General features: G+C 55.1%; 1 protein-coding gene and 1 long non-coding RNA gene across 4 annotated transcripts in view; one reads left to right on the plus strand and one right to left on the minus strand.

Moving 5' to 3' along the window:
- The first annotated feature begins 927 nt into the window (after window positions 1-927).
- Window positions 928-14924, plus strand: part of FKBP5 (FKBP prolyl isomerase 5) — a 154692-nt gene continuing 140695 nt past the window's right edge. Inside the window, exon 1 of one of the 3 annotated variants that reach the window (XM_080664979.1) lies at window positions 928-1116. The gene's annotated coding sequence lies outside the window, so the exon portion shown is untranslated. Of the gene's footprint in view, window positions 1117-6727; window positions 6849-14924 lie in introns of those variants that run through there. The other 2 variants (XM_080664981.1, XM_080664982.1) reach the window with 2 other exon arrangements.
- Window positions 9571-12875, minus strand: LOC308246468. The gene is made up of 4 exons (XR_013960415.1): window positions 12720-12875; window positions 12390-12591; window positions 10324-10547; window positions 9571-9972 (listed from the first exon to the last, which is right to left on the minus strand). It is a non-coding gene; the product is annotated as an uncharacterized lncRNA (long non-coding RNA).

The raw sequence follows: 14924 nt of genomic DNA on the forward strand, positions 1-14924 counted from the left end.
CTTGTTTTGGCTTTTCTGTCAAATCCAGAAATCTGGAACCACCGGCAAGAGAGAAGTCTGAGATTCCACATACACGCAGCCCCAAGTTTCTTACAAAGCAAAGGGTGTGGGCTGCCCTAGCGCATGCCTCGGGCCTCCGCACCAGCCTTCTACCCCCGGGCTGATGTTCCCCCAGGTTAGGTGCAGTTTAGCTTAGTAAGAAGTGTGGGCTCTAACCAGACTTCCGGGCTCAAAACGAGCTCAGTCACTGACTTAGCTTTGTGTTTCCTTTTTAAAAATTTTGATTTTTGGAGAGAGGGAAACGTGGATTGGTTGCCTCCTGCACAAAACGCCACCCGCCAGAATGAAACCAGGACCCCTTGGTGCAGAGGAGGATGTCCAACCAACTGAGTCACACCTGCCAGGGCAGCTTTGCGATTTCCTTTTGCTGCATCTTCCCCACCTGCAAAATGGAAATAACACCTACCTGGGGAGGGTGTTTGTGGGATTAAGTAAAGTATTTAACTACTATGATCATCAGGTTTCGGCCGTCAAGAACATTGGGCGGGAAGGCTGTGAGCATGCGATGGTGGGCCTCAAAGAGGCCTGAAAGGCACATCATTCAGTCCCTTCCACTCACCCTCTACCCCTCCCACCCCCGTCATGTTCAGACTAATCACGCTCAACTCCTGAAACCCATTTAACCGCCTTGAACAATTTCGGATTAGAGAAATTTGAGAAACCTCATAAGATGTGGGGAGTGGGGGGCGCTACTATGCAAGACCAAGTTCTAGGTCATTAAGGAGGGTGACTGTGCAGGGCCCAAGGCTTGTGCGCGCAGAAGCTAAGGGCGATGAGATGACTTTACTGAAAAGCCTTTGGAGTCCGACCGGCTTGAGTTTGGGCAAATTCCACAGTCTGAGTCTCAATTTCCTCCTCCGGAACGCGGGTCTATTAATATCTACCACTACCGGGAAGCGCGGGCAGGGATGACTGCTATGACCCGGGGCACAGACGCTCTACACCCGCGAGCTTCCCGTGCACAAGGCCAGGACGGAGAGATGGAAGGATGGGGCGCCGAGCCCGTACCCTCCCTGCGCTTACCCCGGCCCAGGAATCAGATTCGGGGGCCTCTCGGTGAGTCGTTACTCCCGCTAAAGCGTAGGGACCGGGAGAAACGCGGCGAAGGCCCCGGGAGCGCAGGGGGCCTCGCCCCCGGAGGAGGAGGAGCGGGTGGGGTGGAGGCCGCGCCTCTCCCAGCCCGGGCCTCCCTCTAGCCCTCCCTCCGGGTCTACCTCCCCCCTCCCCCTCCCGCGTGCATCCGGCGGCGGGCACAGGATGTTCTTTCGCGCTGGTTCCCCACACACACACAACCCCCCCGCGCGCCCCCGCTCTCACTTTCCCTTCTCTCCCCTCCCCCACCCCTGCCGCCAGCACCTTGTTTAACTCCTTCTCTCCCGCGCACCGCGGCGCCCGGCCGCCCTGGGTCCCACCCTCCCGCGTACCCCCAGGAGCCCAAGGGCTGCCCGGGAAACGGAGGGCCTGGGCTGAGCGCTGGGCTCGGGTTCTCGGGATCCACTGACTGGTCGGGAGTGAAGGGGTGGAATGGGGTCCCCGGGACCGAAGCCGGCACCCTCCGGGCCCCTCCAGTTCATTGCTGCGGAGTGGGCTGGGGGTGGGATCCGCACTCCGGGGGCTCCGCGCCCAAGTAGGCGGCTAGGAGGGCGCAGTTAGCCCCCCGGCCCGGGGGAGCCGGAAGGTCGAGGACCCCAGCTTCACCCTCTCCCCTGCTTGGGATGAGAAGGGGCCCCAGGCTCCCGCAGAGGATGGAGAAGTGACGCCCCTCACGGATACGTCACTGTTGTCAAGGCAACCGGGGCGGGGGAAGCGGGCGGGAGAACTGGAGACAAGACCTTCGAGAAAGGAGGCTGCTGGAGGCTGCCAGAGGCTTCGGGACTCGGATGGGGGTGGAAGGAGGCGGGGGCGGGCTTTTCAATCTTTTCTTATTCACTCGCTGGTGGAAGGACTGGTTCTATTCGCTGGTTCATTCAACAAACTTTCATTATTAAGCTTGCACTAGGCTTGGTGCCAGGCCTAGGCACTGGGTGTCCGCGGCGCTCGAACGGAACCCTGACCTCACCGGTTGTTGAGTTAGGGTCGGGTGGTCATACGTCCTGGGATTATCGGTGTAATTATTAATAATGTCCCTCTTCGAGCTTAAAAGTGGGGGAGGAGGGTAGTTAAGGAACCTTGACTTGGAATTCGTGGAAGGCTCCAACTGTGCAGGAAAGGAAGGCAAGCTATTATCTTCTCACTCTGCACGAGTGCCTGTTGTAAGCAGATGTGTGGGAAGGTGGTCCATGGCCCAGGCCTGGCATTCTCTGCCGTCTTTTCCCCTCATTCTGCAAGTATCACTAGTGCCTTTTACAGATGAAGAAACTGGGTCAGAGAGGTTAAGAGACTTGCCCAAGGCCAAACAGCTAAGTGTTTGGAACCAGGCTCCAGACTCAAGTTTATGTGGCCTCCAAAGTCTGATTGCCTTGTCTCACCTCTGCTTCCTTCTCAAAATAAATAAGTGATGTTAAATAAATAAAGAAACTGTCTCTTCCATAAAGGAGTTTATGATCTATGGGGCTGAAAGTACTACAGGTAATAACTAAACAATAAACTATAGACAAGATTGAAGACAGCTCATAACGCTCTGAGGGAAGTTGGAAACAAAATGATCAAAGTGAGGTGGAGGTTGTCAGAGCCTTTCCGAAGGAGGTGGGCTTGAGTGGGGTTTTGAGGTGGTGGTTGGCTTCGTGTGTGTGGGTGCGTGTCTGTGTGTGTGCGTGTCTGTGTGTGTGATGTGCTGTCAAGAAAGAGAACAATCTAAGGGCATCGGACCAGGGGCCCAGAACTAGGCAGGCTGGAATATCCATGGCAAGATCCCTCTGTAAACCCAAAGCCACTGGTTGCCCACACTCCCTTTCTCCTTCCACCCTCCTCAGTGCTTCTGTTTCTTACCACAGCAGAGACCCGGCGGGCAGCTGCACACATTCCATCCTGCACCCCAAGGTCTTTGCAGTTGGTAGTTGTCTCCAACCTGGATGTTGGCTTCTCCCTTCCCAACCCCTCTCTGAAGGTTTTGGGAAATGAAAAATAGTGGCTCTTCAAAACCAAAGGACCTGAGTGAGCATCAGGAAGCCAACAGGCTTGATGAGGCTGGGGAGGCCACGTCTGGAGGGTGAACTGTTACGATGAGAAAGGAGCAACCAAACAGATGGGTCACTTTGCTGCTCTCCTGTTCCATGCCAGCCTGGGCTGGACTCTGTGATCTGGACACACCATGAACAAATCCGGGCCCTTCATATGGAACACGCAGGTTAGAAGCTGGTGTACCCTATGTGCTTAATGAGGAGTCCAAAGTTGATAACATACACAATAAACAGTGTTTGAGAAAGATTATTCCAGCAGGGTGTGTAGGAAGAAGGAAAAACCTGGGCTAGAAAGGACAGTGTGGCAGCTGCTGTGGGAATTTGGGCCAAAGGTAATCTATAGGGCTGGAGAAGAAGAGGTGACAAAAAAATAACAGTGTGTCTTGTAATAAAAGCAACAGTGGGAATAATTTGGTAATAGATCAGATATAGGATGGTAAAGGAGAGAAAATAGTTAAAAATTAGTCCACCATCATGGTGATCTAGGGGGATGGGAGGGCCACGGTGGACAAAGGGGAGGAGCTGGTGCGAGGAACACGGTAAGTTCAGTCACTTCTAGGCTATGTGAAGGCAGGTGTCCTGTATGTGACTGGGCTTGGGACAGGGAAGTCCAGAAGGGAAGGGGGCTGCATTGTGAGAGTGTCCCTGTCATTATAGGTGTGCCAACAGCTTCAGAACAGTCACTGACCTGGGATATCATGGACAGATTCCATAAATCAGTAGAAGTTTAAGTCAATGACACTGAGGGTGCCTCCTGCCTGGGAGATTCTGTGAGGGTTGGATGGGTAAGCAGATGTGTGGGAAGTATGCCTGTATGTGTGGGAAGGTGGTCCATGGCCCAGACCTGCGTTGGCATGCATCTCCTTACCCTTGGCTACAGAGAGTGCCAGAGATGCCATCAGATGGGCCCCAAGAGGGAGTGTGTGTGGGGGGATAATGAGGCCCAGGTGAGGCACTTCACAGCCTAGGGTCCCTCCCCCTGCCCCACCCTCCAAGGCCCTGGAGCCCAGGCCTGTGCTGACTGCCAGGGCCTTTCCTGGAATTCGGCAGAGGATGGAGCCCCTCCCTGCCTGCCCTGGCACACTCCAGGCACAGCATGTCCTCTGGGGTACCTTGCAGACATCCCAGTTGGCTGGGGCCTGGGATAGGTCCTTGCCCCACCAGGAAGAGTCCTGCTTGGGCTGCCATCTGAGCTCCTGGCCCCGGGCTGTCATTCACATAAAGGCACCACCAGACCTCAGGATGGGTGGCAGGATTCGTGGTCTTTGCTGTGGCTTTGGGTAGGAGGGTGGGTAAGGCTGAAAGCAGGGTCTCAGGCTTCAAAGCACCTCCCACCTGCTCCTCCCTCCCTCTGAGGAAATCTTCAGGGGCCTAGTGGTTTTGAGGCCTGGGGACAGGAAGAGACTCTGAACTCTGGGTCAGCTGAGAACAGAGATGAGGAAGATCTTTTTGCCCCACGTCCCATTTCTACCAGCATCTTCTTCCTCAGTTCCCCACCATCCTAGAAAAAATTTCTGCTCCATCTGCAAGAATTACATCGACCAGTGGTCTCCCAGAATAGTGGGGTTTGGAGGAAACTGGACCTGTATCCAGCGGCTGTGGGCCCGGCCACACCTGCTGGTGGGGGAGGAGAGTGCCCCTCCCAGGGAGGCAGCGCCGGCTCCGCTCGGGCTGAGGCTGGTGCGCCTCTGTAATGGAGGGGCGGGAAGCCGGAGGGATGCGCCAACCGGCCACGTGGAGGTCCCGAGCGAGCGGCAGGCAGGGCGGGAGGCGGAACCCGAGCCAGCCTCGAGCTCGCCCCTCCCCCGAGATCGGTCGTCGCCGACCGCAGGCTGCGAGAGCGGTTTATCTGGTGAGCGAGCACACCCACTACCCGGCTGCTGAGTCAGGCTGTTCTCGCTCGCGCCCGCCCGCCCGCCCGGGACATTGTGTTCCAGCCCCGGCGCTGGCACCGGGCCCAGGCGCTCGCACCAGCCTCCTCGCCCTGTTTGTGCTCGCGGCTTGCGCTCGGCGCGCAGCCTTCCCGCCGCCGCTGGCGAGCGCCCGGGGCCGGGGCCAGACGCGGGCCCCAGGGACGGCGGGGGCGGCCGTGCAACCCCGGTGACGCGCGCCCCAGCCGGGGGGCCCCCGCAGCCCTGCGCGGTCAGCAGCCTTAGAGCGCCCAGACCTGCCCATTCCGACCTGAGCCCTGGTATGGAACCCCAGGCGTGTGGGGCCTGGAGGAGCGCAGGTGGGGAGTGGGGGGACGGACAGGTGGTGCAGCCCACGAGTGAGAAGGAGCCACCCTGGCACCACCAGCGCTCGGACCTGGATTCTGTTGGCGCACAGCTGGGGGCGCGACAGCCCCAGACCTGAGGCCTAGGGTTGGGGTCACGTGACAACGGAAGCCGGGCAGAGGGGCCAATTCAAGCAATCCCCAAGGAGCCCCGCTCCTAGGCTTCTTTCCTGATCCATTCTTCACACCAGCCTGGAGACTCCAGGGACTCCCAGGGGCTGGCAAAGCAAGCTCAGCCCTTTTGGATAGCTTGGGACCCCTCTGGCAGGACACCAGGAGTAGGAAGAGCCCAAAACCTACCGCGTGGGAGCCCCGGTAGGGTGGAAGAAGAGGACCTCTTTGTCCAGCCCCCAAAGCCAGATGTATTGCGAGCCCCGTGTTCTCATTACCCATCTCTTAGAGAGATCGCTGGGTGCTGGGCCTGAAGGTTCTTCCTCTCCAAACCAAGGACTGACTTACCCAGCACCTGCTGTATGCAAGCGCTGCTGGGTCTTTCAATTAAATTTTAAAGGTTAAGGCACAATTCCTAAAGTCCTTTCTTCCCCCTCTTTCCCTCCTCACAGTTGGCATGCCATTTGTCATGCCAGGAGAGCCCATCCTCCATGTCTACCCATCTCTCAAGCTCCAACTCATAAAGCCTGCTTGGAACACACCAGCCAAATCTGATTCCGCTCCCCTCTGATAGCCCAGCACACTGGGTTTGTACCTTTCTCACCAGCTCAGGCACAGCGTGTGGCCTGTCTCACATTCTAACAATCTGTTTACTAATCCTGTTCTTCTAACCAGATTAGAAAGTCCTTGAGGCAGAAACAAAGTCGGCTTCTTTGAGGCCTCCCCCATCGCTCAGCTCATACCCCACTGGCCAAGTTTGGCCCTGGATGTTCAATAAATGTTGGGTGGCCAGAGCCGGTTTGGCTCAGTGGATAGAGCGTCAGCCTGCGGACTGAAGGGTCCCGGGTTCGATTCCGGTCAGGGGCACGTGCCTTGGTTGCGGGCACGTCCCCAGTGGGAGGTGTGCAGGAGGCAGCTGGTCGATGTTTCTCTCATCGATGTTTCTGGCTCTCTGTCCCTCTCCTTTCCTCTCTGTAAAAAATCAATAAAATATATTTTTAAAAATAAATAAATAAATAAATGTTGGGTGTATTGAAATGATTTCCTGCCCTTGGGCGACTTGTAGGCCAGTCGAAGAGACAAACACACAGTATGTGAGGTTAAATAATAACCCAGCCAGCAGGTGGTGAGTACCAAATGTTTGTAAGAGCTATACAGCCTCTTTGGAAGGAAGTGGTGATATGGGAGAGATCCCAGGAGGTTCTAGGCCTTGACCTGTGTCTGTGGAGGAGGAGAGAGGAGGAGTGGACGGTGTCCAAGCCAGACCTGCCCAGAGCTTTGAGGTAAAGCTCCCCACCCTCAGTCCCCAGGCACTGCCTGTTCCCTGGCCTGCCACTCCTACACTACACCCAAGAGGGCTGCCCAGCACTGCCCAACTCTGGATGCACTCTGGTCCCACCCTGCTGAACAACTAATTGTGTGACCTTGGGCAAGGCGCTTCCTTCCCTAACCTCACTGCCATCTGTACCTCCATTGCAGCGCTTACAGTAGGCTGTGACTCTGAGTCCCAGCCATACCTGCTACCTCCTCCCCCGAGGTTACTGGGCTACTGTGGCTGCCTGCGCCACCACCGGTCCCCCTCCCCCACTCCTTGCTCCCTCCCATTCTGGGACTGCTGAGAACACTGGGTACAGAGTGTGAACAGGGATAGGAGGTTTCCTGTGGTTGCAAAAGTAACATCGGGACTTTCCCCACAGTGCAAGCTGTGGGAGAAGTGGGGGAGGAGGAAGCAGGGCCAACCTGGAAGGAACCTCTGCTCTCTTCCCTCTCCTCCTCAGAGCTTCCAGCTCTCAAAAAGGCTGGTACAGTTTGTTACGCTGGGGCAGGAATGTACCGTGTGTTTCATATGGCCTCTGTCCAGTCCTACACTAGCCGCTTTATATTTATACTTCCTTCTTCAGCCCTGGCTTCCTGCTGTCAATCACCCCTGCTCTCATCTGCCCACTTCCCACCTGACCGCCACCCCCACCCCACCATGGGTCCTGCTTGGGTTGTAAATTCTTGTAAGAGGCAGGGTGGGGTACACCTGGAGGAGAGAAGTTGAACTCTAGAAGAGTGAAGCCCCTAGTCCCCTTTCTCTCTCATCACCCAGCCCTGAGTCTGCCTCCAAGGCCATGCACTCCTCACGTCGGGTATGAAGGTTCTCTGGTGGGCCTAAGAGGTTGATTCGCTACTCAGAGAAGTGACACTCAGAGGCTCAGAGAAGTGACAGAACTAAGTTCACATTTAGGTGTGTCTGACGTCAAAGCCAGCACTCCAAATGGTCTTTCCCCACATTCATAGACCCTCCATGTCTCCAGCCTCAGAGCCTCATTCCCTTCTCTCTTCAGATGATTCCAGAACTCTGCCTCCTTGAGCCCTGGCACCCCCTGACATGTGATTAGCCAGAAAAGTGTTTTTAGCCCTTTTCATGTGGAGGCCTCAGAGGACACCAGTGAGGTTGGATGGTCCGTCCTGCTCTGCGGCTGTGGGCAGCTTCAGTTGTCTCCTAGCCACTGGCATGCGTGCTGCCCTCACCCCTCACCTGGGAACAAACTCGGCCTGAGTGTGTTGATCTGGCACTGGGGTCTAAACACCAGGGCCTGAGCCTGGCTTCCGGGGCTCTGCACGCAGACCTGTCGGCAACACCCTGTGACCCATTCCCAGCAGGGCTTTGGGGGGAATCACCACCATATGTCAATTCCTGACATTTGTGCCCATTTCACTTACATGTCCCAACTCAGTCTGATTTTAATGTTTCTCTAAACTAAGTAAGGAGAATACTACCCACTTTCCTGATGGGAAAATTGAGGCAAGAGCAGCTGAGTTGCTCACCCAAAAGCAAGAAACTAGGTTTGTGACTATGATTGATATCTGAGGTGCCACAGGGCCTTTCCTGAGCTAAGAAAAAAAGAGTTTCCCAAGATGTTCCCAAGCCTGCTGACATGTGGCCTTTCCCCCAGCCCTCTTACCCTGGGAAGGGCCCACAGCGCCACTGCGCTGCCCATGCTACCTTTATCTACCCCCAGGGGCTGAAGCAGGCACCAGATATTCGGTAGGTAGTTGGCCTGGCCCATACCCTGGCTTCCTGTCCTCTGTGGCTCTCAAGGGCACATTTTGTCCCCTCTGAACCCAGTCATCCTTCCTTCCTCTTTTATCCTTCCTACTCTCATTCTCCCTTCTTGCTCAGTGAGAGCCCTGTGTATATGCCTCCATCCACCTGAGTTTGCTTTTTATTTTTGCTTTTTGTGTGTCCATTCTCCTGGGACATTTTCCCAGGTCCCCTCTGCCTTCCCTCTGAGGCTGTCTTGTTTCACTAGAAGCATCTCCCATTTCTACTCCACCCCGTGCTCCCCCCCCCTCCTGAGCTTCTGCCAGTGTCAAATTGCTCAGGTTCATGCATTCAGTGGGCTCTTAATGAGCACCTACTGTGTGCTCTGAGAATTGTGTTAATGCCTGGGAACCCAAAGTCCAAAAGCTGTGCTGGAGCATCTGTTAAGCCCCTAACTGTGCATTAGGCATTGTGCTTCAACCTGGTGGCACAAAAGCTGGTTACTGCCCTCAGGAGATCTCTGGGCTACTTGGGAATATGCACAACAACATCATTATAATGTCCTGGGAAGTTGGGGGCTGGGCATGGCCAGAGGATTCCAGTCTTCAAGTCTGACTGAGGAGCTAGCCAGGCAGAGCAAGGGTGCAGGTGTTCCAGGTAGAAGGGACAGTGTGTATAAAGGCACACAGGCGTGAAGCGGCCCCGTGTTCTCTGGCAGGCACTTTGAGTTTGATCTGACCTGAACATGGAGTGCAGGTTGGGGAGCCCAGGGAGATGAGGCCAGAAGCAGGCAGGCCAGGATGGTGCAGAACCTCATGTTCCAGCAAAAGGGTTGCCCTTTATCCTGGAGCACCCAGAAGCCCAAGTAGCCTCTGGAGCCAGGCCCACAGCTTTCTCTGGAGCTCCTATTAAACCATATTGACTGATCTTTGGCGCAGCGAGGCCTGTGGGAGAGTCAGACACTTAAATGTAATGCTGTTTCCAAGGCACATTTATTTATTCATTCATAAATGTTTAGCAAGCTCTGATTTTGCCAAGTGCGACTCTGAGCTCGGGGAATGGGCCATTGAACCCCATAGAGGTCCCAGCTCTCAAGAAACTTACAGCCTTGGTAGTTGGGAAGGGAGGATAGGCCATAAACAAAGAAACAAAACAAATAAATTAGCATGGTATTTTCAGATTGTGCTAAATGCAAAGAAAACGGAGTGATGCAGTTGAGATTACTGGGGTGGGCTGGGTAGTCAGGTAAGGCTTCTCTCAGAAAGTTATGTTTGAGCTGAATCCTAGATGGCAAGAACAAACCAGTATGTGAAGATCAGGTGCTTTCAGTTCCAGCATATGCAAAGGCCCTGAGGCAGGAAGCAGCTTGAGGTTTTCTAGGTTTAGAAAAAAAAAAAATGCTGGGTTCAAATTCATTACTCCCCAGCAATTCTATGCAATGATTATTGTACCCATTTTATAGAGATGGAAACTGAGACTCAGAATGGTTAAGGTCCTTGGCCAAAATCACAACTGATAGTATAAATTTTGGCTCTAAAGCCACTGCTGTGTTTTCTACCAAAGTACCAAGTATAGCAATCATGTGTTCTAAGTTATTTAGTAAGTTCCAATTTCCAAAATTCTGTCTCATTGTTCTCTGGACAGACATTCTTTGTCCCAAATCATGACTTTAAACCCTGTCTCTGTCATGTAATACCAGAGGGGTCCTAGGATGAGCACTTCATTACCATGAGCCTCAGTCTTGCCATCTGTGAATGGGGAGAGTGATACTTCCAATACCACAGGCTTGCTGAGAGGTTAAATGAGATTGTCCACATAAGGGTCAGAGGAGTGCCTGGCACATGGCACACGTTCAGTTCATGGTAGTTCTTTATTGTCATCTTGGAGAGCTGAGGGCAGCTGCTGTAAGTTCTCCCCCTGTGAGGCCTCTGATGCCTGCGACAGGGGGGAGCTGTGGGAGGAGAGAGAGCAAGGGAGGCCGGCTAGGAGGGCCCTTCCCTTCACTCAGCCACCCACTCCCCGCTGGATCCCACCCTGACACATCTTGTACTCCGCATTTCCAGCGAAATTCCTCGTTGCTGGGCCACACCCGCTCCCCATCTCTTCAGGTAAAGCAGAAGACAGACAGAGCAGGGTGTCTATGAAGTGACAATCCTCAGCCCTGTGTGTGCCAGGAGCCCCCAAGGGCCGGCGGCCACGCTGCAGGAGGGCCAACCACAGAGGGAGCCTGGCGTGGACTGCTGGGACAGAGCACTTCTCAGAGGAGGTGGGGGCCCGTGGGGTACGTGACTCCCGCTCCCACAGCCTCTGCGCTCCAGTTAGCAGGACAGAGACCCCTCCCCACCCATCCCAACCTTCCCGGCTTCCTGCTGCCGCCCGCCACTGCCACCGCACACCCTCCCTTACCCTCCCAGGAACCCGGGAGGCCCGCTGCAGCAGGGTGGGGGAAGGAGAGTACGCCCGACGGCTTCTCAGACCCCTGGCCTCCCTCTCCCACCCCTTCCTCGCCCCCAACTGCTGAGCAGCTTCTGGGTTTAAAGCAAACACCACTCTGTCCTTCCTGCGGCTCCCGGCTCCCGCAGCAGCTCGGCCTGGGGCTATTTTTAGCAGGGATGCAGGGAAGGCACATTTCTCCCGGACTTTTACTGGGGACAGCCCCCTCCCCCAGCCAAGACCAGCCTAGAGAGACCTGCACGGAAACCCCCTCCCAGAAACGGGAAACGTGTGCGTTTTCTGTTCCTTCAACTCCCAGAACAGGAGTTCCAGTCAAGCACTGCTGGGACAGTCTAGGGTCTCCACTCCATCCCCGGGCTGTCCCATAAACCTAGGGAGCAAGAGGAACACGGTGTCCAGAGTGGAGGTGCCCCGTCTGTGGGTGGTGGGGTCCAAGGGAATTGCTTGGTTACAGCCCACACCCAGGACCACATGGGGCGCCAGGCATTGTGGGTTGTTTACACAGGCTGGGCAGGTCTCTTCTATGTTTCTCTGTATGTATGCCCTTTAGGTGCTAGCAGTACTTCATTGAGGGAATCTACACATATACTGTAAAATGTACAAATCTTCACACGTGTATATAACCACGTAACCGTCATCTAGGTCAAGATTGTGAACACTTTTCAGCACCCCTAAATCTCCTGTGTCCCCTCCCAGGCAGGCCTTGCCCCAGAGGTGGCCACAATCTGCTTTCTGTCACCATAGATTAGATGTGTGTGTGTGTGTGTGTGTGTGTGTGTGTGTGTGTGTGTGTAAGGTTAAAAGAAACAGCTGCCGTAGTGGAAGAGGGAAGTGGGCAATAACATTTTTCCCATGAAAAGGGGCCCCCAGAAAAGGAGGGTTATTCAAATGCAAAAACGCTAAGGAGTCATTGGCATAGGAAACAGGAGGGTCCAGAACCCACCTGACCCTCAGGACTGAGGCTGGAGGGCTGGGGACACTCCTTGGAGCAGAGAGGCAGTGAGTCGGGGAGCAGGAGTAAGGGAGAGGCCTGCTGGGCTTCTCCTGGACCCAGCCATACCCATGTTCTGCTAGAGGTCCTAGATCTGCGCCCCTTCTCCAACCCCTCACCCCAGCAGTTTTCAGCAAGGCCAAGGCTGCAAGGAAGGGCGCTCTTTAGGGCATCCAGACAGGGAGAAGCCAGGGCCTCTGCACGGCTCCGTTATTTATGTTTCCGACCTTCCCTTTAAAGGTCTCCACGATTCTGGGGGTCCTGCACCCCTAGTCCTGTCTGGGGAGGGGAGAGGCTGAGGCTCTCAAAGTAGGGAGTGGAAGGAAGAAGAGTTGGTCACGAGCTCACCATTCCGCTGTCCTTCATTTAACAACACATTAGAGCTGTAGCTTCTGCAGGGGCTGCGGACAGGAGGATGAGTAAGTAGTTTTAGCTCGCTAGGGAGGCGACGATAGCATTCTCAGGTGAGGCAAGACCTTTTACCCCTTCACACTGGAGATGAGGGGCTCAGAGAGGTCAAGTGACTTGTTCAGTATCACACAGCCGGCTGCTGCAGAGGGAGGCAAAGAATGGAGACCCTTGACCCAGGCCTCCCTAGATAAGAAAGTGAAGAAAGCAAAATCAACAGCCCGACTTGGCTCCTCGCAGGCTTTCTGGAGAAGCGGGGAGAGCACTGACCTGGGAGTCAGGGAGCCTCGCTCTGCTTCTGGGCCTTAGAAGCACTTCCTCTCTCTGGGCCTTGGTGCTCTCCTTTGTACGGAGGGAAGGCCCCTCCGGAGTCCCTTTCCCTCTGGCCTCTCCACTGTCCCCACATTTTCCTGCCTCAGTGCCTCTGCTCTGGTTATTTCTGCGCCTGGAATGCCCTGCCCTTTCCCTCCCACTTCCTTCCTCTGACATTTTCCCAGTCACTTCCAACTTAATTCAAATGCTGCCCATGGAGGCCCCACAGTGTGGGGATCCACTGAGTGGTCACCTAAGTCTCCTCCACCAGAACGGACAGAGCCTCCCTGGTTTTGTGACCTGGGTCAGGGCCTGCCAAGGGGGAGATACCTGTTTTGCCAGCCACCTCTAGAGGAGTTGAAGGGAGTTCTTGCTCCCACCTTGCACTCGCCCCTTCCAACTTTCAGAGCCTGAGCTCTTTCTTCCTTAGGGCCCTTAAGAGAGAGTGCCTTCCTGCTGGGCAGCCCAAGCACCCAGGTATCAAACTAGGGCACTTTGGGCAAAGGTGGCCACTGGAGAAGTGACCCCAGGAAGGGTGAGATGAAAAGGCAGGGCCTCAGCCGGAAGGATGGCTGCCCCCCTCACCTGTCTCATCCTCATTCACAAACACCTGGGCAGAAACCCTCTCTCACAGCAAACATAGGGCTCTTGCTCCCACGACCACACCCAAACCCACTCCTACCTACATGCCCACGAATGGACTAGCAAGTTTACAAAAATGTACCCTACTGCCGCCTCAGCTCCCCGCCCCTCCCCCTGTAGGCATTGCACACACGTACACATGCATCGCACATGCACACATGGGCACACAGTCGTGCCCACATGTGCTTGGGTGTACACACTCATATGCATACACACGTGGGCACACGTATGTGTATACACACCTCCTCAGTTCTCAGGTGAACCGAGGAGCTCCAGCTCTACGGGACACGGCCAGGACAGTGCCCTGCTGTGGGGTCTGGCTGTCTCTGGATTTACTTCAAACTGGGATCTTTTTAAAATAGATTTTAGAGAGAGAGGAAGGAAGGGGGGAAGAGACAGAGAGAGAGAGAGAGAGAGAGAGAGAGAGAGAGAGAGAGAGAGAAACATCGATTTGTTGTTCCACTTACTTATGCATTCATCAGTTGATTGTTGTATGTGCCCCCCTTCGATCCCACAACCTTGGTCTGTCAAGATAACACTCTAACTAATTTTGCTACCTGGCCAGGGCTTGCTGGAGTCTTTTGTATTAACTTTCCTTACTGTGGCCCAATGGGAAGCAGACAAAGCCCCAAGGGCTGTGAGTTCACTCTGGCAGCACCTCGCTTGGGCCTGACAGGAATGGGGTAGGGTAAGGATTCCGTTACTTCCCTGAACAAACGTCTCAAGGAGCCTGCGTTTTGTGGGACCAGTAAGTGTGAGGCTGCTCTGCGTTCACTGCCACACTCGCTATGCCACTGCCTCCATCTCCACGGCTGCAGAGGCCTCAGCCCTCCCTCTCCAACTCTGGGCCTTGTCCCAGGTTGTGGGGGTCAGGCAGGATGGCCTCACGTGGAGGGGCTTCTCCTGAACCCTCCAGGGTAGCAGGACAGAAATCGGAGGTGGGTTGGAGGAGTGGCTGTGTTTGTGACACGTTACCTGGTCTACAGGGTTGGGCAGAGAGCAAGCTTGGGTTCCCTTCCACCCAATGCAGCTGCGCCAAGCACAGAGCCTGTGCCTGACGTGGTGCTGGGGCTGGGAGGGTGAGGGGGTGCATGCAGAAAGGAGGAAGCCACAGTAACTGTCTTCTAAGAGTGTGTGTGTGTGTGTGCATGTGTGTGTGTGTGTGTGTGTGTGTGTGTGTGTGTGTGTCAGGTGGGTGTACGCACTCATATGGATATGCCCGGGGAACAACCCCCAACCCCTGAGAGTGGAACTCAAACACAACATGCTCCACACGGAAGCTGTCAGCTCTGCCCACCCCTCCCCAGAGGATCACAAACACCACCGCCGCTCTGGTCCCCCAGCTGCCTTTCCTATGCTGGTTACTAACGTCGCATGGTGGCCCAGGGCAAACACGTGGGTGCCACTCCAGATCTGCCCTCTCCTACCCCATCCAAATAGCCCCCCATCCCGTGGGTTATTCTTTTTTTTATATATATTTTATTGATTTTTCACAGAGAGGAAAAGAGATGGAGAGAGAGT

Source organism: Plecotus auritus, assembly GCF_963455305.1.
Source record: "Plecotus auritus genome assembly, chromosome: 4".
Lineage (NCBI taxonomy): Eukaryota > Metazoa > Chordata > Mammalia > Chiroptera > Vespertilionidae > Plecotus > Plecotus auritus.